Genomic DNA, 25,399 nt, shown 5'->3' on the forward strand with positions numbered 1-25,399 from the left:
AGTCCATCCGAGTAATTTCGAGCGACACGAAACACAACGAAACCTTCCCGCAAAACTTTCCCATAGTGAAGCATAATTTACGAATCACAAGACGGAATTCCGGTGCTAGCAGAGGAATCGTAGCAGTGCTGGCAGGCTGCAGTCGCAGTTGGTTTTACCATCCCCGAGGCGGGATGGCATTAAAAGCACTGGCTGGCACTGGTCCCCGGTGAGCCCATCGCCGCGTCGTTTAAAACTGTCAAACGATCTAACTTTTCGTGCAGTGTTCCATTCACAACGGGCGCTTTGCTTTGCGCGCTGTCCGTTAACCCACTGGGGGGGGGGGACATAAACACCCGCCCCCCAGCCACCACGCACGCCGGCTCATTGAAGCGGGCACATCCGACAAAACTTTTGCGCTTGACTGCGCTCTCTGGTTTAATTTAATAAAACCGTTTGATGATGGCGCCTAATGATTTGGTGTTCTTACTCCTCCTGTTGGGTGGGGACCAGTTGCAAAAGTGGCAAAGCAGCAGCTCTGTTTGTGTGTGTATGTGTGTGGGGAGGGTGCGTTGTAAAACTGAGTCCCAAATTGGCAGATGGGACATCATCATAATCATCATCAACTCCTGCGAGGGGGGGGGGGGGGGGGGGGGGGGGGAGATGGTTGCCGGCGTTTGATCGGTCCTTGTCGTCATCAACACGTCCCACACCCATACACACAATCCGCGTACAGTGTTGACGTTCACGATGTATTACCCAGACAAAACGCGCAAATTCAAGTTTGTTTCCTTTTTGGCGATGTTTTCATGTTTCTTTGATTGTCCCAAAAAAAACCCCTTCAAAATCAAAATACAAAAAAAACCCTTAATTCGTGTAAAAAATACCTAACCTCTGACCTGTTCGCGGAATCGGGTCGGAAAGCTTGCCGAAAGGCCAACCAACCGACGCGTTTGTGATGTTCCCCCTTTTTATTTTTTTTCGCGCAGCCACGCGCTCCTCCTGGGGCCTTTTTCTCATTCTGATGCGACCTTTGGAAGTTAAAACAGCACAAAAAAGGATTGTCCGTTTTTTGTTGTTGTGTGTCGTACCATGAAAAAAGAAGGCTAAACCCTTCAAGGCGTCATGTTCAATTCGATGTCCCATGCATGCGGGTTGAAAAATAATGTTTAAAAAAATCTCGTTTTGTTCAATTCCTCCCCTCCGTTGGCAAAAGGAGAAGCTGAGAGTAGCACAATTTTCGTTGTACGAAGAGGAGTTTACGGGAAAGCGGGGCAAAATGGGCAAATCCCTGGGACAAAATGTAAACAAAACGTCACAACAACTGCGTTTAGGTAATGGTCTATGCTTTGACGCACGTTTCGTAAAATGCGTCCCATCTTTTGTTATGCTGTTCAACAAAGCCCTGAAAATGCTCCCAAAAATATGTTAACAAAATTATAACAGGTTTTACATGTTTCAATCTACAAAATCGAATCTTTTTAAGCTGTGCCTGCCACCATTATCAAAATGACGGCTGTGCGCCGTGTGTCAAAAGCATCTGGCCATTTTACCCCAAGCGTAACAGCCCATTTTGCCCCATGTGAAGCATTTTTGTATTTTTTGTTATATTAGTAAAAATACTCATTCGATTGCCTTACTTTCTTCAGACAAATTGTATAGAAATATCATATCTTTAAAAATGTACCATGTAAAACTTCCACTTCCATCTCTGTGACACTGGTTTAAGCTTATTTTCGAAGTGGCAGAACATTCTAATGAATACATTTTGAGCATTGGAATGTATCTTCGTAGTGAAGTAATGCATAAATAGAAGGTGCCCATTTTGCCCCACATACCCGTTTTGCCCCGCTTACCCCTACAAAGCGCGTGGAAACTACGTGCCCGAGGATCTTTTTCACCATTCAAGCTTCCCACCGCCGTCCCACACCTTTGCCGACAGGGTGACGGTGCGCCGTGTGCTATTAACATCGTTCGTTAATAATTCAAACGTGAATAATGTACGACGAAACGCCAGATAGGAGGTGTAATTTATTCCGTACCCCTTCGTGACAATACGTATCCCCGGATGGAAACTGGGGGGAGAGCAAGGTAGGTGCTTTTTCAACCGAGGCTGATGATTAGTAAGAAATTTGTAAAATTAATTAACCACACTGTCTCTAGAACGGGGGGAGAGCAACCGTCGGCGGGATGTCAGGATGGGTTGATTAAATTTTAACACAAGTTGATACTGTTTGGAAGTTCGTGTGTGTGTGTGTGTGTATTGTCCGCTTTTATCGATAGTAGTGGCACGCTTTTAAACAGATACAAAGGTACCGTCAAAAGCTCCTGACATATAACCCCTACCGGATCTAGAATCGTTCGTAAAAAAATATCGCTTTCCTGGAATGGGGCTGTTCACCGTTTTATTGCGATTCAATTGATTGTTTGATCGTTCCGATTCGAGTTCTATTATATCGTACCCAAAATGTACGTGCCCGTACCGCAAACCCATTCATTTTGTTTGCGTTTCTTCGGGTAAATGTGGTCGTGTACCTTACCCAGGACATGAAGGTCACTTCAAAATGGTCCACCGCCCACGGTGGAATTGGGTCAGCGCAGAGTTTCTGGCAAGACCGACCGAGAACCGATGGATGGTCGGGTGGGCGCCTTTGCCAGCCGAGCCACCCGGCCGGCCTTAGAGCAGCAGATAGAGTCCCCGGGCTTTTGGAACGGAAAGCTGCCACACAAATCTCGCTGCGACAGCTCGCACTCGGCCGAGGGTACTACTGTGCTGTGTAATGCTGACCGCGTGTGTCATTTCCGTCTGTGCGCTTTGGTAAAAGTTAGGAAAGAACGTTTTTGTTTGATTTCCTTATATTCGCTTATTATTTCCATGCGCTTTTTCGCACCCCACCCTTTGGGTTTCTACCACTGCCGAGAAGCCCACCGACGCGATGGACCGATTCTTCCAGCAGAAGACATTACGAACGACTCGCATAGCATCTCGAAATGCAATGTCGCCCTCGAAAGACATCCCCATCCATCGTTCGCTCTGTCAGCAAATGGGGCGGAAATGAACGGAACGCTGCCCCGCCAGCGGCAAAGGACACAGCAGTTACAGTTTTCTCCGTTCGCGACCGTGTGTTGTATTTCGCCTTCTTCTCCAGTGGGACACAGCTGCCGGTAGTAGTATCTCCGCTTTCCTTCTGGTGTCAGGTGACCCAGCCTCGCTTCTACACTCCACCGTGCTGCTAAGCTTGTTTGATATATGAGGCATATATTTTCTTATCCTCTTTGAACGGGCACAGTTTCGTGTCAGGAAGCGGAAAAGAAAAGAAAAAATAAGGAAGGAAATGCAGTCCCCCTTTCGAAAGTACACTTTGGCACTGGCAAGTTGTCTGTCACATTGCGACGACGACGACGACGACAACGAACCTGGATCCGGGATGGCACGCGAATATCGTGTCGGTTTGAGTGTGTTAAAGCAAGGAGGAGCGAAGTTCTTAAGTGTGTGTTTCTACCCTTTTTGAGCGCACAACGACGTCAAAACCGTCGTACACTTAATCAATTGATGTGAAAGTTGAGCTTGAGGGGTGGATTAACGGGTAACGATGGGTGGGGCCCTAACGCGGGCGAGTCTATACTTTACCGCTCTCTATGACCTTTCGTTGCAGTTAGTTGGTTCAGTGCGATTTCATTCAACCTGGGAGTTCGTTTTGTCGGAGCGGTCCGTCCTCATTTTTATTTCTGCTTCTTTAAAGCTTACAGCAAGACGTTTAAGGTTATGATTTCTTTACTTGGAGATAACAATATCATTGCATTTCCTTGGCTGTATGTTTCCGTTGCCAAAACAAGCTTCTAATGATCGCCTTTTCGGATTAAGCTCCCGGCGTTTTGGCCCCACTGCTTTCCCTCACCATTGTACTCGTGAAGTGCTTTGCGCCCCCCTGTTCCTGGACAGGTTGTTTCTTTAGGACGTGAAAAGTTCAAGTAAACACACCAAAGCGCTTAACTCCGTAAGTAGGAGCCGTTTCGGCAAGCTGGGCACGCCGGAATGTTGGAGAAAAGAAGTAGCAGGAGGGGTACAGAAACAAACACGTCGCTTTCCACACATTTTTCACTCCAAACCTATCGTATCCGACGCGAGTCGACGCGGCTCAAACGCATAAAACACGCACCGGAGCACCGTTCACCCATGGGCCGCACGCGGTTGTGCCTTTTTTCCCCTCTTCACCCACTTGCCGCTTGGCGCGCACACTGACCAATTGGTTCGGAATATATTAGCACCAAGAAAAGGTGGTGTAGTAGAAAATGCTGGGAATTTCCGTCGTTACACGCCGCAAGCAGCTAGCAGCAATATAACCTGCTTTTATATGCACATTTCGAGCACCGCTGCTCTGCTTTCGGTAGGCGCGCTCTATGTGTGTGTCTGTTGCTGTAGGCTTGGGAACCATCGCGTACTTACTGCAAAGCAAGGATGTTGTTGCTGGGCACTGGGAAAGAGAGTGAGGGCGCGCGAATGAACGGTCAGAGACGGAGCAAAAGAGTGAGAATTAAGACAGGCCGGTAACATTGGTACGATGTTGTTTTCTGTGCGTAGACAAGATGTACGTTTCGATAGCAGAAACAGCAAACCGGAGCCGCGGCCACGTACGCGCGCGCGCTCGCTCGCGCTCGGCTGATTGTTTAACGCGTTACGCGCTCGGTAACATAACCGTGCGCGATAAGATACAGGAGTGCTGTGGCAGGGGCCCATGCTTCCCGTCGCATTTATGTAAATAACGCATGTTGCGGGCAATGTTCAATCATTTGCCAATGCCCGGGACTCCCACTTCCGATCGGTTCTCGGGGTTAATAATAATGCTTAAGCGCTTTTGCATACAGAACCCTGCGGGCGGCGGCAATCGCGTTAGCTGGTTGGCTGTACTGCGTACGGTCGCTTCTCCAAGATGCGCAAGACTCATTACACAAAACCAACACACATGATGATTTTTTTTTTTTTTTTTTAATATAAATAAGCAGTTTATTGGTTCCAATATTCATTCGTTCCCAACTGCTTGCGCCTCCCAGTGGGAATTACCCGTTAGGGATTTACCCACCAGGTTTAACCGTCCATACAGACCTTCCTTTCTTTATTAGTGATTTAATTAATTTAACTCGCAAAAACATAAACGATACTGTGTCGTATTCCTTCGATTTTTTTTTTCCGTGAAACCTTACTGTCCTTCCGTAGCGCTTCTAACCACCCTACATACTGCGGATTGTTTAACGCCCCGATGTTGCCTCCATGCTTATAGCAGCTTCCTCATCTGCTGTTAGTGTAGATCTCCTTTCTTGCATTTCGTCCGATGGTAATGGCGAAAAAGGGATCGTGACGGCCTGACTATCCCTCGCCCTCCGCTGCCGTTGTCGTCGGGCTCTCTCCATTTCTCGTTGTCGCTGGCGACGACGCTCCAGCTCCTCTGCAGAAGGCACTGCTCTACCATTCTGTTGTCTGCCGGGGGGCATATGTGCTCTGGCCTGCCGCTGCACTTGTCTCCGACGTCTGGGAGAGAGATTTGGTGATGACGGTGATGACGGCGGCGCCATTCCGGTGGTTGCTGAGAAGGGTGCAACCTCAGCTGCTACTCGTGGTGCTGCCTCAGCTGCCGATGATGTTGCTGCTTCTGCTACTGCTACGGCTGCTGCTACTAGTGTAGGGTCTATTGTTGCTGTTGCCTCCAATAGCAAAGGCACTGCTGCCGGAATTGATGATGTCGCATCGCTGGCTGATGGACCGTACAACTGCCTGAACGCCGACGCCAATTCCACGTCCCCAAGCTGCTCCACGCGTTCCTGCACTCTCCGGGCCCTTGCTTGACGGTTACGGGCCGCTCGTCGGGCTGCAGCCGGGTCGTCCTGCATCTGTTCAGCGTTGACTGTCGCCTCTGCGGATGTGGAATTAGCAAGCGTATTCAGCGCCGCCTCATCTTCTCTCCAGCGCACTTGCAGCACCGTGGTGATGCGGCATGCTACTTCCTGAATGCGGATCCAAGAGTCTGAACTTTTCAGCAACATTTGTCCGAGGTTCTCCTCTGTTATAGAACCGTCCTCTCCCATCTCCAGTAGGTCGCGCCGAACCTCTGCAAACCTCGGACAGTGGAACAACACGTGAGCCACTGACTCAACCGAGCCTGTGCATTCCGGGCATTCTGGGGATGGAGCGAAGCCGCAGACATGCAGAAACTCTCGGAAAAATCCGTGTCCCGAGAGTATCTGGGCAAGATGAAAGTCCACCTCACCCCGCTTCTGTGCCATCCATGAATGCACCTCGGGGATCAATCTGTGTGCCCAACGTGCGTAACGGCTGGCTCCTGGATTCGATGCGTTCGCATCCCACTCCCGTTGCCATACCTCCAGCGTCACCGCGCGTTCCTCACGTCGGATGACAGCACGACTTGCTTCCGGGTCGGCGAAGTACCGTTGGTGGCATCTCGCGTCTTCCTTTATCAAAAGGTGATGAGGGATGAGCCTTGCCATGAGTACAGCAACGCTGTAGCTAATGGATCTGAATCCGCATACGACTCGCTGCGCCAGGGGTCGCTGGACGCTTGCCAGCATCCGCCGGCACCACTGACGATCCGTGGCCTCAGCCCAGATGGGTGCACCGTAGCGAATAATCGCTTCAGACACCCCGGCAAGCAATCTCCGCTTAGCTACCCGGGGCCCGCTGTGGTTCCTCATTACGTTGGTCACGACCTTCACAACGCGGTTGGCCTTTTCCACTGCCATCGTCACGTGTGGTCGCCAAAGAAGGTGGTCATGAATCATGACCCCCAGATAGCGTATTGCCTGCTTGGAGCGGATCTCAATTCCACCAACCCTTATCGGGATCTCTGGGTGCCCTCGACGGAGGCTGGAAATCATGACGCATTCCGTCTTTTCTGGTGCTAATTGCAGGTGATGTTGTCGCATCCATGCGTGCACTCTTTCTACTGCCTCCTCTGCAATTGCTGCCGCGTGTTCTGGCGTGGTTCCTGCCGCCAAAATTGCCAAATCGTCTGCGAACCCAACTGCCTGTGCACCTTCAGGAAGCTCCAACCGTAACACGCCGTCGTATCCGACGTTCCAAAGCGTAGGACCCAATATAGATCCCTGTGGACAGCCGGCCGAGACCCGACGCGTTACGGGACCATCTGTTGTATCGTACGTCAGTTCCCTGTCAGTGAAATAATCCTGCAGAATGTTACGCAATTGCAGGGGAACTCCTTTATCCCTGAGGGCCTCAGCAATACATTGCCAGCTGGCGGTGTTAAACGCGTTGCGCACGTCGAGCGCGACAACCATGAGGCAGCGCCGATCACGGTTGTTTGTGCGCCCGAACGACATGGCTCGTCTGCCCGCATTTACCACCTGTTGGATTGCCAGCAATGTCGATCTCCCACGCCGAAAACCGTATTGGTATTCAGACAGTTGTGGATTATCGGAATCTTCCAGGTGCTCATTCAAGCGATCCAGCAACAACCTTTCGAACGTTTTGCCCGCGTTGTCCAGCAGGCAGATCGGGCGAAAGGACGATGGATCCCCCGGTGGCTTGCCCGGCTTGGGCAGGAGTACCAGCCGCTGCTTTTTCCATTGTTCTGGGAAGCATGACCTGTCTAGGCACTCCTGATACACTTGTCGAAAGGATCTTGGATAGTTCTTAATGGCAGACGCCAATGCAGCGTTCGGCACGCCATCGAGACCAGGGGCTTTCCTAGGTTGCATACCGCTGGCGATAATCTGCAGCTCCAAATCAGTCACCTCACGAAGCGGCGCCCTGTTGCCAACTTCATGTTCGTCCTCAGTTGGCCACTCTGCTGGAGGATGATCCGGAAACAACGTCGATACAACGCTCTCCAATACCACCGGATCCCGTTCTTGCGCTGTCCGAGAGGGCTGTAGGCGATACAGGACCTTACGGATGCACTGTCCCGTCTCATCATCATGCAACGCTTGAAGCATTCGGTCAAAGAACTGTTTCTTGCTCGCCTTAATCGCAGTCTTCAACGCATGACGAGCCTGTCGATCCAATGCTGAAATATCGGGATCGGTGGGTGAAGCTAATCGCCGCTGTTCTGCAATACGGCACTCGTTCACCAACTCTTCAATGGCCGGAGTCCACCAATACGCTGGCCGACCGGTGTGGTCTTGTGATGGGAACACGCGCGACATCGTCTCATCGCAGGCTCTTGTCAATGACTCAATCAGACTCTTCGCATGCGTAGCCCGGTCCTCAAACCGGGTTGACTGCAGTGCTGACTCGAAGAGTGTAGGATCGAACTGACGTGTGTTCCATCGCGTCCCGGCCAACCGTACTGCTGTGCGTTGTCTTCTCGCTGTCCCTGATTGCTGTTCCCTCGGTGGTTGTTCTCCAACTGTGTAGCGGATGTAAACATGGTCAGAATAGGAGTATCGTGACAGGATCCGCCAGCAGGTTGCAGGGTTTGCTGCTAGGTCTGGACGGCAGATGGACGGACTGGCAAAAGCTACGTCTATCCTACTGGGCCGTGCTGATCCACAGCCCCGGAATGTGTGGGATGTCCCGATATTCAGTACCTCAAGTCCCAGATCATTAACCAGCTGTAAAAGCGCAATGCCTTTCGGCTTAGTACGTTCACTCCCCCACGCTGTGTGCCAGGCGTTGAAGTCACCTGCCAACAGCACTCTCGGATGGCCACGGATAAGTATGTCTATCCTTTCCATAATTTCCTCAAACTGCCGGACACTGACATTAGGTTTCACATAACAACATACAATTGTTATCCCGTTCACATCCGCTACAACGATACCAGGAACTGTAACGCTGCGAATACGTTGTATTGGATAGCGCACCCCACTCGTCACGATGGCCACCGACCTGTCCCTGTCAACCACCCAGTTTCCGTTGTTCTGAGGGACTGCATATAACTCTGACAAAAGCAATACGTCCGCCTTCTCTACACGCATGGTATTTAGCGCAAGGTCCTGCGCAATCCTGCACTTATTAATGTTTATCTGCAAGATATCCATTAACAGGTCATTGATGTAACAGCGCAGGAGGCGGCGGCAATTCGATGCGGGCCGCCACATAACAGGCACTTAACGTCATTGGTACAGTTCACCGCCTTGTGATCGGCTGCACCGCAGCGAATACACAGACTAGATCGGTCCGTCCCCTGACATTCTCGGACCATGTGGCCGCGTTCAAGGCATCGAAAGCATCGACGCGACTCGGCAGATGGCTTCGGTGCTTCGCGCACCTTGCAGCTAGAAAAACCAATTATAAGCCGCTTGTCGATGAGATAGTTGGCGTCACTACGAGGCAATTTCACACGCGCACGTAGTGAGCCATCACGCTGCTCCCAGACATTGATTGAGGCCAGCATCGCCTCTTTTTCCAAGGCAATTTGAAGTGCCTTGCGGATATCTGCCTCCGTAGCCAGCATGTCAATGTTTGGTATGATGACTTCCCCCATATCTGCTACGGCACGTGCAGTACCGCTTTCGCCGACGGCCTCTTGTATTTTGCCCAGGAGGGCTCCAGCATCGGCACCATGTTTTAGCAGGAGGCGTAGGTGATCCCTTGTGGAACGATTTCCACGACGAATCAGGCTATTCTCCTCCTCCAGATTCGGATTCAGCCGAACCTTCTGGTACAGGGTAAAGTACGTCACTCCAGCTGCCGGCGCCACAAAGATTTTATCCGGCTGTTTACGGGCTGGGCGATGCTGCTCCTTGTTGAGCTGCTCGCGTCTCTGCTGCTGCAGATTCTTTTGCTGCAGTGGCTGATGATCATCAACCGATAGCCGTCCACCCGCAATCGAGGTTGTCTGCAATTGCTGTTGGTGCTGCTGTTGCTGTCGCCGCTCTGCCCGAATTTCTTGCCAGCGACGCGACCCTCGTTTAACCACCTCAGTAAATGGGTCCTCAACTATACCTGCCGACGTTGATGCTCCTTCGTTCACTTCGTTGCTCACTACCTGGCGGTGCGGCTTTTGTTGTTGTGACGATGGCTGTGACGATTGTTGCTGACATTGCTGATCCTGCTGCTTTCGCGTTTGCCGTTCTTGTGTATTCGGCTGCTCACGCTGGCGCTGCATCATCTTGGCAATGAGTTCACGATCTTTTCTTGCTTCCTCTCGCATTTCCTTTGCTCGCCGATCTACTTCCTCTCGAAGAAAGTTCTCGCGACGTAAGGAGTCTTCTCGTGCTTCTTTGGCCTGTCGGTCCGCACGCTCCGAGCTCTCTACCAACTGTTGGCGCATGGATTCCAGTTGAGTTTGGAGCTGCAATACGAGAGCCTGCAGCTCAGCTTTCTCCCTGCGCGTCTCATCGAGCTGTAGTCTCAGCTCGCTCGCCTCTGTTGCTCGCGCCGTGCTGCTGGTGTTAGCTCGGAAAGACAGTGGCTGTCGTGACTCCCTGCATGCCACTGTAGGCATTGCCGGCTTCTTTGGCCTTGCCCCGAGACTGCATTCTACCGGGCCTGCACGGGATCGGAGTTCCATGATGTTAGTGGTAACCTGGATTGAACCTGATGAGCTTTTTTTTTTTTTTATTATTATTATTTATATAATATTATAATTATTATATTTTTTTTTCCTTTTTTTTATATTATTAATATTATTTTTTTTTTATTATTTTTTTTAATTCACTTCAACGCAGTAATGCCCCACACTTATTTATCCCGATGCACAGAAAGATTGTTGGTACCGCTTGTACGAGGTTAGCCTTTGGTCGGAAAACACTTCCATTCGAGGGTAGATTTAAATCGCGCTTCATGCATTATAAAATGTTCAACGGGACGGCCCTGCTGTCACTTGTCATTATTATCGTCCACTCGCAGTATTGCTCGCTTATTTTATACGTCTTTTCTCACACTTCTCCAGCGTATTCCCAAGAAACTCCACTTATTTGTTACAGTGCTCCATCCTATTTAGCAACAAACACTCTTCCAACGCGCCCTTTCACACGTTTCATAATGTTTATCCGAAATATCTCTGGAGCGTATTCCCGCTTACACTTGGTTGGTTTAGCTAACACACATGATGATGGTGCCTGTGGAATGTAGCCGCGCGGTTCGCGGCGGGATGGGTCAAAATGGACTCGCAACGTAATGCATACAATTTGCAGGGTTTCTCGTCGGGAGTGAAGCGGGGACAGATGTTACACGATGGTGGTTTCGCTACTCTTTGAAAACATTTGTTATGGTTCATACCATGGTATAACGTTTTGAATGAAAATTAACAAGAAATCACTCGATTACGTGTACACAGATTTCAAATCTGCATTTAAACTATCGCAACTCGGCATCCGTGACTCCATTACCTCCTGGTTTCGTTCATACCTCTGTAATTGCTCCTATTGTGTCAAGTCTAACTTCTCCTTTTTCTCCCATCCTCTCTAAGACGGGTGTACCTCAAGGGATTATCCTAAGTCGACTGTTATTTATCCTTTTCATCAATTATGTCAGTTTTGTTCTACCTAATGAATGTTTTCTGTGCTATGCCGACGACATCAAAATATTTTATCCTTTTTCCTCACCCGGTGATTGCTCTGTGCTTCAAAACAGACTTCTTCTCAGTCCTGGTAAATGTAATGTCATCTCATTCACTCGTTTCCGTTCACCAATCATCTATCCGTATCCCATAGATGATGTCCCTGTAAACCGTGTCGAGGACCTTGGTGTTTGGCAGGATGTAGGTTATACATTCAGTAACCATATTGACTCCCTGATCTCCCGGGCCCGTAAAACGCTAGAGGTACTGAAACGTGTCGCATTTCATTTCACTGATCATCTATGCCTTAAGACTTAATTCTGTTCTCTGGTCCGCTCTCTACTCGAATACTTGTTCGGTGGTCTGGTCGCCTTCGGCTAGTATCCATATCGAGGACCGTATCGAGAGAGTACAGAGGTCCTTCAGTTCTCGGGGTTAGCTCTTCTTCCCTTCATTCTTACGACGAAAGATGTTGTCTGTTTGGTCTGTTGTCCCTTTAATTCCGCCGATACATTGCCCAATCTTCTTTCCTTGCATCACTTCTACTCCACTGTGTTGTTTCACCATCCTTGCACTCGTCTATCACCTTATATGTACCAGCCCGTATCCTACGTCCTCGTCCCCCATTACTTGTTCCTTCTCGTCGCACAGCAATAGGACACAGAGATGCGCGCTGCATATGTTCAACTCCACATCCCACTTGTTCGATTTCAATCTCTGCCCAGTTTAGCAACTGCTTTTGATTAGGCTTGTATTAGATTTATTATATAAAAACATTGTTCCAGCCATGTGGCAAACAGTGAAATATGCATTGAAACATGAAATATGAAATAAATCTGATAGCTGCTTAATGCAACTTACTGTTCCAGTTCTAGTACCAACGCCCCTGCCCAAAGGCAATGCAAAAAGGGGAGCAAAATTTTGAGCTGCTTCAAGCGGACTGATAAAACAACATAATTTGCTGTAGTTTTGCCACAGCACCCCCAGTCATTACGAACTGAAGCTGACGGAACGGAAAATTATAAAAGCAAACAATTCACAACCAGTAATTGACACTCTGTTAACTTTTTCTCCATTCTGCTAGCCAGCCGGACGAACTTTCCTGCGCGGCAGAACCGCAAGTAGAGCGAGAGTGGACGGAAAAGAGAGAGAGAGAGAGAGAGAGAGAGAGAGAGAGAGAGAGAGAGGGAGGAAAAGGGAAAACAAAATCCTCGAAAAGGGAAAAGGATATGAAGCCGTTGAGCCGTGAAACTCGGGCCGGAAATAAGAAATCGTAATAAAACCAACACGACGCGACCTGCTCTGGGGAGGAAGAGGCACAATCCCCGGGGGCTCCGGGGTGCAAAACAAGAGATAATTATGTTGGCGTCGGCTTGAGGTACTTTTTCGTATTTTCGCCGTAATTACCCGCTGACGATTCCCGGGCTCGTTTGGTGCCGGGGCGGGGAAGCATACTCAACTTGCCACTCCCGTTTCCTGTGCTGTTTTGTTCGTGTAATGACTGTGGTTTTGTGTTGGTCTAACGCTGTAATTTAAAGATTTAAAGCACACAATGCTCAACGTACTCGCACTCGTCGTTAGAACGATCGTTTGAACGTTTGAAAGGCACTGATTGAAAGGATTGACAAACTGGTGGTGCATCCTCACTGTCAAAACCCAACAATTGTTATTGTAATGCGCGTTCTCACACTCCCCTGCGACTGTTCGAACGACACAAACAGGTCCCTGTCTGCGAATTGAATTTTGTTTTTTTGGGGAGCATCGTTATGGAACATATTTTGAAAACCCCCGCGCGATGGGATTCACTCCCGATCGATTTTTTGCGCGACAATTTCGGGACCAGATTTCAGGTCTGTCAACAAATCGTCTCCCGGGGTCTTCGGACGGCAGAAGATTGGTTCCATTGTCGCGGCTGTTTACCGGTGGCCCGATTGTGATGATTACGGTGGGGGAAAAAACCGTCGGCGGGAGGCAAAGCAGCAGAAAAGTGTACGTTATCGATGGGAGTACATGTTGTGTTGTCGTTTGTCGGCGGTGCGGAACATCGTCTCGTCGTTGGTTGTGTGGTTTTAATGTAGACTTTTGTTGTTGCTGCTGCTGCTGCGTTGGGTTAGTGTTTGTTTGATAGCTTTTTTATGTGGCGCGCAAGGAGTCGGTGAGTCGAAAAATTGGAAGCCGCTCTGCAGCAATGGGCGTTTTGGGCGGCACGGAAGAGTAGCATAAATATTTGGTAAGGCATCCGACTCTTCCTGTGTTTCCAAATATTTACATCCATCAAGCATCGGGGTTTGGGGAAGCAGGATTACAAGTTGCACTAAAAAAAGAACGGTGTTAGTTTGTTTTCAGCAGAGCGGTTTAAAAACTATCGTTTGTGTAAATGTAACAAATTTCCCAACGTTTTTTAAAAAAATGGAGCCCGCACAGAAATAGAACAGCTTTTCATGCTCTCAACAATCTGTTTTCCAACCGATCGAGCACGTACACAACAACACCGCGACACCATTTGATGGGGAATCGGTGCGCGTTTATTTTAGCCCAATTTGTATCACCATTTATCCAACCGGTTGATGGTACACTTAGGGAACATTCATTCCAGCAATTCCAGATATGGGATTTTTGTTTTCGACGGAACGCGGCGAACGCAATCTACGCACAGCACAGCGTTATGAATGGTTCGGTCGTTTCCACATTGCCCGGGAGCATTTCGTGGAGTGAAATTCGTCGGAAAATTATAAGCATTTGCCGCCCACTGCTCTCATCGCAGGTTGGATTTGTAAAGCACGCGCTGGATTTGAAGTTGAAATGAAGTTGCGAACGGAAAATTGTATCCTGCTTTCCCTGCTCCTTTGGCGCATTACAAAACAACAGCAGTAGAAGCAGCAGCACCATCAACAACGGCAGCAATCCGGTTAAATATGATTGTTTAAATGAAATTCTTGGGACGTTGCTATCATCCCTAAACATTTTGGATTTTTGCTGCTCTTCGTTCTGGGAAAATACCTTTACCCGCCTGAAACAGGTTCTATAATATGAGACGATAGGAAAATATCGGATTTTTTTTGCTGGAAAATCATTGAACGATGGAATATTTGGATTCGGATCACCCGTTTGGCTCTTTCCCTTTTTGACGTACTAGAAGAAGCGCAAAAGGCGGTTTAATGTTTTCAATCTTCAAACCATTTTCCTTACGAAAATCCTATGTCATCAAACGATCAGCGATAAAACTAAACCTTCCTTTTTGTTTGTATCTCTTTTTCATTCCAGGTAATTGATGCGAGAGAATCGTCGATGGGTTGGGTCTGAAACCCGTTTATCCTCGGGAAGAAGAAAATGCCTGTACATTGAAGGTAATAGACGTTGGGCTACTGTTTCTACTGTGAAGTGATTGATGTTGTTAAAGACACTGTCCAACAGATTATTCATGCCAGGGGACGCCTTGTGAAAGAGTTGACTAAGGCTCGATGGAAATTGAAGTGCCCTTATGCTTCCAGAAATTGTTGAATGTTGGAAGCGCCATTGCAATAGCAAAAGCTTGAGTTTGGTAGACAGAATCTACGAAAAGTTGGAAGCGAATATCGTCGGAAACCTTGTTCGTTTGGGCGTTGCTGGAGCTTAATTCGAACGTAAAGTACACTGCCTTTACGTCAATTCCTCGCGAAGCTGACCTTTACCACTAAACGTGATAAAAAAATACCACCGTTGGCTGGGGAACTCTGCACCGTTGGCTTATTTTTCCATGAGTGAACTTCTCTTCAATTTTCTAACTTTAATAGGATTGCTGCAAGTAACAGGAGCGAATCAACAATGTTGAATGCGCTCGCCACGCTGCAATTTCATTAAACCCATGTCATGCAGTGCCGTGTGGGTATACATGCCCTCCCCAACCAACGCAAGCAAAAAGGGAGAACGTTTCGAAAATTGTTTACCCCTTTTTGCGTAGTGCCACTCTCATTTCCAATGGCGCGGGTACATCAAAACGATGGCCATTTCGGTGACACACGCGCATTTACTCCACTCATCGACTCTCGACGCATTGCAGGGCGCACCGAGGGAGAAAAGCGCCGCGCACGGTTGCAATGGAAGCAAACGGGAGCAAGCGAAAAGAGCAACTGTGGTGGTGGGTGAGTGGGTTGGTTGTCTGTAACCATCAACAGCGGCTTCATTTTTCTTCTATTTATCCACCCGTTTGCATATTGCTTTCCCGTTTTCTGCTAGATGAATGCTGCAAACATTCAAACACACGTGTGCAAAGCCGGGAGCAAATGGTAGCGTAAAATGAAAAGAGGCTCTTAAAATAACAAACATATCCCATGCGGCGTGCAACGGTGGGTCATAGATGGGCAGAGGAGGACCAACACACGAGTGTGATGTGACAAGTGCGAAGACACAGATGCAACAGACAAGTTCGGATTCCGGTTGTTCGTCACTGTGTTCGGCACTGGCACTGGCTCACACACACACACACACCCACCCACCTGGCTTCCGGAAAAGGATGCTTGCCGACACTTGCCGTTGTTTGAATCGTCCACCTTCTTCAGCCCACTCGGCAAGGCGTTGGTGATGAAGTGAAGTGATAACACATTCAAGATAAGCATTTTGCTTTGTTGAAAGAGGAGGGATTCTAAGTGTGATGTAGGTGTGTGTGTGTGTGTGTGTGTGTGTGTGTGTGTGTGTGTGTGTGTGTGTGTGTGTGTGTGATGGAGTTGCTGTTTCCGTTTTATCTCCGGAAGGTTTATTTCCGATGCTATTACGAAGAGAGTGATTATATATTTAAACGGAAAGACGCATCTCTTCCGACGCAACGGAGGATTTATTCGGGATGTAATTGATGCTTGTTTCAAGAGAAGGCAGTGGAGCTTTTTTAAACGTCCTGTAAAAAAGGGACGTTTAAAAACATGGATTTTAATTCGAAATGTATTTTCACACTTGATCCTTGTAGAATATTATCGATTCAACAATATCAACGCAACGGAGCAAATGAGCACCTGGAGTGTTGTTTGTGTTCGTGGTGTGCCGTAGAAAATGAATGTTATACCCAAAAACCCGCAACTGCTCAAAATGGTAGCAAACTTAAGCCACTTTTTCTCGAAACTTTGGAAACCATTTACCAACCTGAAAGGTTTATTTCGGGCCAGCAACTACTTGTATTGGCTGTACTAGTTTCAAACTTTCCCATTTTTAGTGATTGATGCAAAGTTTTGCCGCACCACAAAACCATCGAATGTTATGCCGTTAGTGCGGAATGTGGAATGTCGTTATACGGCCATGGTGCAGAGGATGTGGTAAAACATCAAACATTTTTGTTCAATAGTGGCTTTTCGGAAAAGTTTATCGTTGGGGAAGCCGGTGTTCGATCCCTCTGCAATGCTTTCTTTTGAGGCCAAAGTTAAAGCGGTTGTATGATGTGTTTAGAAATGTTTTTCCCTTGACTTAGACGCTAAACGGTTTTGGAATTTGTGTTTTTGTGTGTTTGGTTTGTTTTGGTTGTAAAGAGCATCATTCAAGTGTGATGTCTTTATTAAAACCTTTGACTACTTCGTGTATCCCCACCGAAGAGCTTTTTGTGCTGTGAATTGTTTTGAAAGACATTGTTGAGCAAGAGGATTACTGCAGCATCAGGGTGGACGATTGTATTTGTTGGGGAGGGCAGTGAAATGTTCCACCGAGTTTTGGGTACCTTTTGTTTTGCTTACCACCCAACCAAGCTTACCCTTGCAAGCAAGTGGGCAAGAAGCTTTCTTCGGCTGTGCTCTTAATGCGACGTAATGTTTTGGTTCCTCCTGTTTCTCTCTCTTTCTCCTTCTCTCCCTTCTCTCTCTCTCTTCTCTCTTTCTTTCTCACATACACCCACGATTTGTACAATAAAGCTTAGCTAAGGGCAATGTGGGAAAGCAACGGTACACTCTTGAGGTCTGCTTGGTGGGTGTAGGCGACCATAAGTTCGTTGATGGCCCTGTGGGTGGTCTGTGCGCTAAGGATACGTGTGGAACGCGAGAGTACACATACCACATACACACACACACACACACGCTGTAATGTAAACGCAAGGAAAAGCAAACATCCACACCGGCTCCCACGCTGGAAAGCCTCGGCCGGCCCGCCCGCTGCATCTTTAATTATGCATTCTCCAAGAATGGCAGGGCGAATATGTTTCACCGCGCTGCTGCTGCCGCTAGTGCTGCTGCTGCAACACAAAGGGACCGGAAAGTACGGAAACATAAATTATGCACACAGCATCTACCACCAGTACACCATCACACTGCCTTACCGGTGCAGCATTATTTTAGACATGTTTGGCCTGTTACGGTGTGTTTTGGGGTAGGGCAGTCGCTTTGTGGTGAAGTTCGCTTCGGCTCAATGATACGGTGATATCTCAATGTGCCCTATTATTGCTCCGCATTCGAGAGGAAAATTGGCAAACGCCGTTCACACTAGAGAAAGCCTTCAGCGATCGATCAACGTCGTTCAGTGTGATACAGAGCTGACTGTGTACCAAATGGTAAGCTTTGTGTGCATCTTGGCTTTCTTGTAGGAATTTCTTGAGAGCTTCAAAGTAGCAACAGTATGCTTCAGGCTCGGAAATGGTTAACATGAGACAAACAGAAGCAAAAGCTGTTGCAACAAAAAGAATTTTCAAACGATTTACTAACCAAAGATCATTTTGTGTCGTGCCTCGGGTTTGTTTTTGCTCTCTCGTGCAAACTTCCACCTATTAACGCATTTAACGTGCTCGGAAGATACCAACGTCGGGAGCGTCCACCCGTCCCGTCCCGTACAGACAACAGTGGGTTCTGCCACCCATGGGACTGGTTAATCCGGTTTAGCTAAGCGAACTCTTCAAACCCCCCCTCCTCCCCACGTCCTCCTGTAGGTATCGTAGTAGCATTGCGATCGCGTGATGAACCGCTGGACTGGCGAAACGTCGAGGTATCGACACATCACGCGAATCCCAGCCCAGCCCAGTCAATCGACCAGCTTCCGATCACCTGAAACTGTCGCCACCGGTAAGGAAGACTCTCGCAACACTCTAAGAGCTTCGAGTTCGAGCCGTTCGAAATCTCTGTCTCTGTGAAACGGGCAAATTGAAGGCGTCTGTGCAGCGCGCCAAAGGTTGTGTGCGCGATCAACGAACCTGCGATCTTTCGCAAGGGGGCGTTTGCAAAGCGGAAGGTGTGCCTGTGTGGACGAGTGGGTCGCTAGATGCGCTTAATCTTAATTGAAATCTAAAGCAACGTGCGTATGTGTGCATTTTTGTTGTCACGCAAACGCGCGTGAGATAGAAGTGTTGTGCACCAGCGGTTTGCCATAAACATGCTCTCGAAAGATATGATACGAGTTCTCATGAATATCAAACTGTTGCGCATGAGGGCAACGTGGTTTTACCTTGCTGAATGGCTTGACATTTACATTTTTACCGTGAATAAAACCAGTGTGTGAGTTAGCTTTAGTACGAGCATAAAACAGTTGATTCACCTAATAAGGCAGTTGATGAATTAGGACGTCTTATCGCCTATGTGCCAATGTAAACTATCTTCTAAACGTATCATTTTGTCTAAATCTAAATATTTTTTAATTTATTTATCATAGCACTTTAGCGTGGACAAAGGATGCGCTATTTTGCACAGCAAAACATGTAATGTGGTAGTAGAAATCATCTCTAATGTAGTTTATACTAAAAAAAGATTTTAAAATTGTTAGAAACACTTTAGACCAGTTTCAGTATTCCAACCAAAGATCTGTCAATTGCGGACGGATAATACAACATAATGTTTGATGAATGTATAACAGGGGCAGGTTGAATATATCAAATTATGAACTTGTAAGGGATAATCTGGAAGCCTTAAAACTCCTGTAAAATCGTGTAGATCATATATATTTGCCGTAGGTGGTTTTCAAGTTCCTGGAACACATCGTTGAAGCATTTTTTTAAATATTTATTTGATCTACCCATTTCTCTGTATCGATTGATGCTCTACGCACAGAGATAATATACCTACATATCGTTAAAAAATGGTTTTCAATAAGGTTGTTGTTTTCTTAGAAGGAAAGCTTGCTGTAAGCTGATAAATTATGCTTCCAGCTAGTTATCATCCAATACACAGGGAAGGGAGTTTTCCAACAAGCATCATTTCAGAAGAGCCTCGTTTTTCCTTCTTCCTTTTTTTATTTATAATCAAACACATGCCGACTCAAGCTAGAGTAGGTTACATTCCATGCTTTGTATCCACGCACACACACATACACACTCCCATATCGCAAACGAGCCGCCACCGCGTTCGGAAAATGTTTACGCCAATTGATTACAGCTTCTCTTGATCTCACCGTTCACCTTGCTTATCCCCTGCCGGGAAGATTACAGCGTTCACACGCCAGTTTATAAAAGCGAAGGCTTTATTAAAAGGTGGAAATCAATTACACACTTTAGCCAGAAATCTCGTGTCCTTCAGCACCAATCTCCCGCGGGGAGAACGGTAAAGGGCGCGTGTGAACTTGATTTGATATCGCGTGATTGGGAGTGCACACGTGTGTCCGTGTGTGTGTGTGTGTGTGCCTTCCTTTCGTTTGTAACCACGGAGGGATCGATTTCATATCTTGTTGGTGGAGTAAAAAGCAAAAAAAAAAAACAAAACACACACACACACACAAAGCAGAAAAAGTTCGATCGTTCCGGCACGATTTGCACGACGGCAAGCACAACGAGCGGCTCTCGTTCAACTTAGTGTGTTATTAAGTTGTTTTACGAAGGTACAGTGCGATGCGTTTCGTTAGCGTTGCCGACAGGGAACGTTGCGAGGTTTCCGGGCCGGCAGGTTGCAGGAATTGCTTAATTGATTGTCCAGCCACACCACCGCTACCAGCGCGCAGGAGAATAACATTTGGGGTACAATTGAATTGTTTATAGAATAAAAAAAAACGGGAAAACAGGGAAAAGTTTGGCGAAAGCTATTCTCTCAGCTCCAGGAGGCTTCAAGCAGCAGCCGATGGCCAGCATTATAGTCGCGAAACGTAAATTTATGCTCCCGTGCGCTCGACAGTTGAAAATTTATGAATGAACGCAACTGAACTTTCCCGGCACATTTAGGAGAGTGCTGCACCACCAAGGGAGAGGGTATTGTATTGCTTCTCCCTTCGGCTGGGCGAGAGCGGGAGCACTACCCTGTATTTGGTGGCGCTATTTTTGGGGAAAGCGAATAATAAATTTCCATAAATTTTCACGATTTACGCGACGTTCGGCGCACGGCTGGTGGTGGTTCGCCCTTTCACACTGCACGGCAAAGCGTACCCTGTACTCCACATGCCAGGCGTGTTTGGCCGGAGCTTTGCGTCCCATTGCGAAAATGCTCTCCGCGTTCCGTTCCCATGGTGAGTTGTGTAAGTTTGGGCTTTCTGGGAGGGGGAGGTGTGAAAGGTAAAAGCACGTTTGAAACGGTAATGCTTCGGTGTGATGGGTTTGGTTTTAATTAAATTTAACCAATGTGATTTGTGTGGCGGTAGCGCGGTGTCGCTCCCTGATCGATCCTGATTTTACGGATCATAAGGTGCAGAATGTGTGTTGGGGAGAAAAGGAATATTTTTTTTTCACACCCCCTTCATAGCAGCATATGCTGACGAACTTCGGTTTCGCTTTTTGGTTATCGGTGTGCGTGCATGTGTGTGTTTGTGTGTGCTATACTTAATTGTGTCCCGTTTCCCGCCAGTCTGGTGTACTTCATCGCATGTGCTAAAACGAAGTGCTGCAATTAATCTTCCCTTCTCGTCGCGTGCTCGAGGTGTTGCGGGGCGTTATGGTCGCTGGGAAATGTCGCTTAATTTATTGGCGCCTTTCATTTATTTGCTCTCATTAGCGTGCGTCAGACTGGAGCGCTGGTACAGGGCGGGTATAAGCCCCAGCTATACAGCAATCGTAGATAAGCTTATACGAGCGGACAGGATTAATAACGTAATGGAGCGCTGATCGATACAATTTTTGGCTCAGTATGTTTAATTTCGTTTCATTTGATCGACCGAACGAAAGCTTAATGCACAATATGTTAACGACTGTACCGACAGCACTACACCATTCGGTAAGGCATAAAACATGTTCGAATTTCGGCAACCGACTGGAACGTACCGGCTTAAGTGTTCCCCTTATTAAGATGTGAGTAGCCAAGTGAGCCAGAGAGCAGAAACCAACGCTAACAACAACAGCAAACTGTTAACGACTCTTCGGAAGATAACCAAAAGTGGAAATGGGCATCATTTTTCGTTTAACGACGCGAACTTTTGTCTTTTTTCTTATTTTTGGTTTTATTTTTGCAAACCATCACCGTTGGCTGCTGGAGTGCGAGTGTGCACCGCCAAAAGCAGTACCCAGATGTGTATTAATTTTAACGACCCTGCGACCGGGGAGCGCCTTTTAATGGCTTATGAAAGGAGATGATGATCGACCGAGATTAGCGAAATGAATATGTTTGTGGGGTACACATAGTGCGCAAAACGGAAGGCTTGCGTTCGCGGTGGGTGCTTCTTTCACTTTGGCCGTTTCATCTGGAGGCGGGCACGTACGTACGTATATGGGTGACGGTGTTGTATAGTATTTAAAATTGCCTTCACGCGATACGCCCTTGTTGTGCGCTGCTTCAAGTGATGGTTTGGCGAAACGTTAGGCCGCAAACAGACAACCACATTCTAATGATGTGTTTCCGTAAAAGGCATTAATTAAAATGGTGATCCATCTCGATGCACCGGAGGCTGTGCTGTGCTACCAATCTGGGGGGAGGAAATAACACACACACACACACACATACAATGGCAACGTTTTGTGTGTGTGTTGTTTCGAAAGCAAGATGCATACCCGTACGGAAGGGGATTCACTCTTCCCGACAACAGATGGCATTTTTTGAAGTACCGTCACAAAAAATCACTCACCGTATGCGCTCACCAATAAAGGAGCGAGCCTCCCGGTGACGGGTGCCCGATGGCGGGAACGGCCAGAAATAAAACATAAATAACACAAAAAAAAAACGCTACCCTTTTGTGCTCCCGGCAGTCACGAACCATTTTTGGAGCTTTGGCATGCGACGGACAGCCATGTCTCTCTTTTGCCCTTCGTTCCGATCGGTTCCGTCCGACCGGGAAGTGAAGTTGTTTGTAACGACTGAACGTAAAAGAACGGACTAACAAAGAGATAAACAAATCTATCCATCATCATTTTGGGTGCCTGAAAGCTTTCGTGTCTCCTTTGCCCAGCAGCTTCGAATGAAGGTTGCTGCAGCGCTGGCAAGTGGTCGCAGGCTCGATCGTTTGGTTCCGCTGCAGTGCGCCCATCCCAGTTACAGCAACCACCGTAACTGATAGAACGATCACGATCACGTTCGGACCATTTTCAGCGGGCTGATGTGGCGAGTTCTTCAGCTCGGAGGCACACGGCAAAGAGGTCGTTACATATCTTAATATGTTTAACATTGTTTCTCCCGGACCCCGCGGTCGGTCGCGGGTCATTAAAAGCACTTCAGCGATGGGAACGGTCGCCGCCGCCCGGACGGTTCGCATTGTTTCGTAATTAGTCCGCAGATGTGTAGTTTGCGGACAGTCACAGTCCCTTTCAGTTCAGCATTATATTTTGCGTTGCCTGCTTGCGGGTTCGCTGCGTAAAGAAGAAATACCAGTGGTTGGAACAATATGTTCGTTTCATCCCGTTGCTGGGTGTATAGCGCGAACGCAGCCACAAAGAGGACGAACAAAACTCGCACTGAGTGGTGTGTGAGCTCATGGGGGAACAGCCATTTTTGCGATCAAAGGACCCCATCGTCGTCGAGGCCGCCGACCAGGATTGTGATCGTGCGGGGAATTCCAAATGAAATCACGTTCAACATGGGGACGCAAGGCTACAGCCGTCCAGCGCCGGGACCAGGCGCCGCTTTATTCTTAATTGCAATTTAATTGCTCGCCTCTTCGGAGTATGTTTTTTTTTTGCTTTTTTTCTTACGATTTGTGATTTGTTGTGAGTGGTGCATGCTTATGGTTTGTGTCCTGTAGGTACACACCGTCCCCTGCGCAACTTTTAATCAAAACTTGTTTTAAATCCAACGTGGACATATTAAAGCGTACGTACGTGGACCTTATGTGAATACTACAAAAAATAAAAAAAGATTAATAAAAAGCTTTTTAGGATTCGCTCAACGCAGGAACATCATCACCGCTGTAGTGTCCAAGTGAACATAGTGCGAGATAATCATCTCCCGGGCTGCATAAATCAAATAAAACTCGCACTCCATTAAACTTTCACGCATTTCATAATTATCACGCACAGCGAGCGAGCGCACGCGTCTGTAATTGATTTTTAATGCCCATGTATTACGGATAACAGCTGTTGCTGTGCCTGTGTTGGTGGTGGTGGTGGTCTTGTGGTGATGGTGCTAGGCGTGTTGCTGTTGCTGCTGACCCGGATAAGAGAGCACAGAGAGCAAACAGCAACGCGCCAATCCTTGTGCTGCCGACCTTGGTGTTAGAGTGTTTTTTTTCCGTTCCGTTCGTTCGTGTTTAATTTTGCTTTTCATTTCCCTATCCGCTGCTTCTAGCTGCAGCTAGCTGGCCCCGGGGTTGCATTAGTGTCTGCAGGCGCTGGAGTGTCATCTAAATATGCGTCCTTTAGCGTTCCAATCTGGACCGGTTCGGCTTGCGGGGTAGTATTTCAGCCCGATGCTTTAATCTCACCGTCCAAGATGAGTTCCTCCCTGGCTTGCTGGCAGTGCCTGTTCGAACAGTGCTGTTGCTGGCGGGCCGCATCCGCTCGAGGGGTTATGGTTGTGTTTGCACACCACCGATTTTCACTGCATTACCGATCGTTACTGGGATGTTTACTTTGGCCCTTTTCGGGGAGGTGTGTTTGAATAATTATTTTTAATAAGCGCATTTATTGAGCTGAGCGGTAATTTGACTGAAATTTCTTAACTGGACAGAAGCAACGCAATCCGCGAAATGCAAACACCAATACCAAGCCTACACTAGGGTTAAGTTTACGCGAGCTTTAAAGCTTTTGCAATACAACTTAACTAGGACAGAATATGACATATTTATCTCATTTGTTTCCAATTTGAAATCATCGATGTTGGTTGCAAATTTTCATTAAGCAATTTGCGGTCCACCAATACCATATTTCCCATTAAAATGATTCTTTCTCACACATCGATCGTAATTCACACGCGCTGATTAAACATACTTTTGCCGATTGATTGGCCACCATCGGGGTATTGGATGGTTATTACATTTTTCCTCCGGTAATGAATACAAAAACAAACATGCACGGTTCAATACATTCAATCGATGGCCAAGGTCGGGGTCGTCGTAGTCGGTCCCCACAGCCGTAGAATGCGGATCCATTTAAATGAATCGGATTTTTCCGTCCATCGCTTCACCCCCACCGAACCGCCCCGAACCGAACGGCGCTGATAAAATTACACCTGTGGACGTGATTCCGCCATTCGGTTGATTGAAATGGCCACACACATGCCTGGCCGGTAATTATTCGTTTGCTCGCCGCTTGACTTCCCGACGATGGGGTACATTTTATCGCCAAACGCCATTGGCGTGGATGTGAGTCGATCACTAGTGAGAAGGAAGACGAGAGTGCATGAAGGGTGGCAGGAGGGTAACACATGAATGCAATTGCAATCACTTGCAATTACCGGTGCAAGCGGTGCACGTGGTTCAACCGATAGGCACCCCGACGGCGGGTGAAGCTGATGGTGGCAGCGGTTCTCAATATTGAACAATGGTTTTCATTTGTCGGTTTGCACCATTTGTTCATATTTGTAAACCAGTGTGGTGCCAAAATGGGACAATTTACTGCACCCCACAACACATCACACATTGTATCGGTGAACGAAGGGTAGAGGCTGTGCTTCCGAGTGCTATTCGGAAATTAGCACTCCATCAATGAGCTGACTATTGCTGTCGCAGGG

At 47.8% G+C, this 25,399-nt stretch overlaps 1 protein-coding gene across 4 annotated transcripts in view; it reads left to right on the forward strand.

Annotated features, from left to right (window-relative positions):
- The window catches only part of LOC121590837 (calcium/calmodulin-dependent protein kinase kinase 1), a 92,182-nt gene that overhangs the window by 23,258 nt on the left and 43,525 nt on the right, over positions 1-25,399 (forward strand). Inside the window, exon 1 of one of the 4 annotated variants that reach the window (XM_041910884.1) lies at positions 14,736-14,803. The exons of the other annotated variants lie outside the window; for them this stretch is intronic. The gene's annotated coding sequence lies outside the window, so the exon portion shown is untranslated. Of the gene's footprint in view, positions 1-14,735; positions 14,804-25,399 lie in introns of those variants that run through there. 4 annotated transcript variants of the gene reach the window in all.

This window comes from Anopheles merus, chromosome 2R (assembly GCF_017562075.2).
Source record: "Anopheles merus strain MAF chromosome 2R, AmerM5.1, whole genome shotgun sequence".
Taxonomy (NCBI): domain Eukaryota; kingdom Metazoa; phylum Arthropoda; class Insecta; order Diptera; family Culicidae; genus Anopheles; species Anopheles merus.